Below are 2,807 nucleotides of genomic sequence, written 5' to 3'. Positions count from 1 at the left end.
AACCAGTGGATGGATATGCAGTGTTCTCATTAAAAAGTATCCAGCGAATACACAAACATGCCACTTTCCCCCACCAAAAGACCTAAAGCTGAAATGAGGGTTCCTGTCAAGTGTAAAGGTAGTCCTGGTGTGGCTCTGTGGGATAAGCACTGGGCTGCAAGGTTCAAATTCACCAGTCGCTCCTCGGAAACCCTATACAGGGTCGCTATGAGTCTGAACCGACTCGATGGCACTTAATAAGTCAGATGTCAAGAATGAAGAGGTATGATAAGCCCTAGGATGACCTGAGGTCTCTGAATTAGATAAATCAAAACGAGCTTCTAACATGCAGAGGTGATCGAGAGGAAAACTAAGGAATACGTATTTTAGGACAAAATTAGGCGGGAAGGTAAAAGTGTTATTGGGGGTTGAGAAGTAACAGCAATTAGGTCGGCACAGGGACTAGGAACTAAGACTGGCAAAATGGCAGAATGCGGAGAGCGGGGGACGAAGTGGCCGGGGCACTTTGGACTTCTCAAACTCTGTGTTACGCCATGGGGGTTCGAGGTAGGCCCAGCGTTTGGCAGAGATCACAGCTCCTCCAGTAAGTGGATTGGATTAAGACTTCCTTTCTCGCGTTGCTGGGAGCAGGGATGCTGAGCGCCTAGTAGGGAACCGATGCTGGAACTCCAGGAACCTGAAAGCGTCCCTCACCCTACAACGGGAAGAGCCCCGCGGCTAAAAGGTGGCCGTTCCGGGGCGGGGGGGAGGGGGGACGGGAGGAGGGGCTGGGGTAAGAAGAGCGGTTATGTTGCTTGGCAACCTAGCTTGAGCCCGCCTTCCTCGGTGTTGCTAGGAGACAGCGAGGCCAGGGGGAGGTGGGAGGAGGAGGGCGGCGGAGCCGGCCCTACGTGCTGACGCTAATTGTATATGAGCGCGAGCGGCGGGCTCTCGGGTCTTTTTTAGCGCCATCTGCTCGCGGCGCCGCCTTCTGCTCCTCCCGCCGCCGCTACCACCCTGAGTCACTGCCTGCGCAGCTCCGCCGCCTTGCTCCGCGCTCTAGCAGACGGTAACGGATGGGGCCTGAGAGGGAAGGGGAATATGGAGTCGGCCGGGTGTCCTGTGCGGGAGGGACGAAAGGTCCGGGAACGCAGGGCTGACGCCACGGGCGATCCGGCCTCCTTAGTCCAGTTATCGGCCCTGCAGCCTGTGAGGCGGTACCAGGGCCGCCAGCCTGATTTCCAGGGACGGCTGACTAGATGCAGGGCTCAGTGTGGCTTCCGGCCGTGCCTGGGTCGGCGCGGTCTGTGAAGGCCCGTGGCTGCGCTTCTCTGCCCCGACGTTACCGTAGCCTCACCGGCTACTACGCGCGCTAGGGACCGAGGCCGCGACGGGGCATGAGTGCCCTAAGGACTGGGCGCCAGCGCCTCAAGGGAGTAGGAGGCGCCCGAGCAGATCGGACCAGTGTGCATGCAAAGCTCGCCGGTCACGGCTCCCTACTTTCTTCTTCAAAAATGACTCCCGGAGGGAGGCCTTGGCAGCGGCGCGGGGGGCAATGCAAAGAACGGTGGAAGCTGCGAATTCCGACGGGAGAGTCGGAGGGGCTTTGTGGATTGTGGGGAGGAGGCCTCGAGGCGGGGAGGGGGTGGGGGCGGTTGCGAGCCTCCTAGCTTCTCCGCCCACTGGAGGCGGGCTCCGCGGTGGGAGGGGAAACCCCGGAGGCTTCCCTCGACACGTGGTAAAGAGCTGAGTGGCCTGCTGCGCCTGATCGCAGGCCCCAGGGCTATCCCTCCTTTGCTGGAAGTTGTAGTGATGGTGGACTGTGAAAATGAGTACACCTAGACTTGGGTTTCGAGTTCTTTTCTGCTGCTCTTTGTTAATCTTTTTTTGGGGGGGGAATAACAGCAGCCAGAGGAAAGTATTAATTCTAGCTGATGGATGATAATGAGTTAGGTTCTTAACTGCTAGGATTTTAAAGAATTGTTAGCTACTACTAACATAAGTCTATTTTGTGTATCCCAACCACAGTTAGAACATGAATGGGTGTTTGATGAGGATATTTTATTCGGAGAGGAAACCCAAAACACCAACCTACCCACGTCCATGGAGTCTGTAACTAGGACTCATTGGCTAGGGTTTCCAAGACTTAATCTTTGTGAGCCATCACTCTCATTTTTCTCCTTCGGACACAGCCAACTTGGATGTTGGCAGTTCATACTAGAGCGCTACCAGGGCTCCCGCTTCACAGAGGAAAGGTTGATCGTAATTAAACCAATACGCAGTTCCAAGATGGGAATTAAAGATTTGGCCTGTAACTTGTTTTTATTCATCAGGAACTTCTGTTGCTCTCTTAAATTCATTTTATTGAAATTCCCAGAATAAGATAATCAGCTGGCCGTTTTGCTTATGAGTCAATTCAGTGAGGGAAGGCTAGATTTGAAAGAGATGTTTATTGAGCCAAATTTGTAGGCTTCTGGTATGGCATTGTGTACTGAACTACTAACCTCAAGGTCATCAGTTGAAACCCAACAGCCCCTCCTCCCCCATTTGAAACCCTCTATTGGGTCCCTTTGATTTGGAACTCACTAGACTGTACTTAACAACCAACCAGCATCTTGTCAATTCATCCACTCTTGAGATTGAAGTCCAATGCTTTCAGAGGTTTAAAAAAAAAAGAACCAGGCACAGGATGTGTCCACAGGAGTTCACTCCTATTTTAGACTTGTTGTTGTTGTTATGTGCCGTGGAGTCGGAACCGACTCATAGCGACCCTGTACAGGGTTTCCGAGGGTGTAAATCTTTACGGGAGTAGAAAGCCTCATCTTTCT

The 2,807-nt window shown here is 53.2% G+C and overlaps 1 protein-coding gene across 2 annotated transcripts in view; it reads left to right on the top strand.

Moving 5' to 3' along the window:
* Positions 1-957: 957 nt before the first annotated feature.
* The window catches only part of NAP1L1 (nucleosome assembly protein 1-like 1), a 36,638-nt gene continuing 34,788 nt past the window's right edge, over positions 958-2,807 (top strand). The window contains exon 1 of one of the 2 annotated variants that reach the window (XM_006871620.1): positions 958-1,048. The gene's annotated coding sequence lies outside the window, so the exon portion shown is untranslated. The remainder of the gene's footprint in view (positions 1,049-2,807) is intronic. The other variant, XM_006871621.1, reaches the window with a different exon arrangement.

Source organism: Chrysochloris asiatica, unplaced genomic scaffold (assembly GCF_000296735.1).
Source record: "Chrysochloris asiatica unplaced genomic scaffold, ChrAsi1.0 scaffold00170, whole genome shotgun sequence".
NCBI classification, from domain to species: Eukaryota; Metazoa; Chordata; class Mammalia; order Afrosoricida; family Chrysochloridae; genus Chrysochloris; species Chrysochloris asiatica.
The sequence above is the reverse complement of the archived record's forward strand: the minus strand, read 5'-3'. Positions and strand labels throughout refer to the sequence as shown.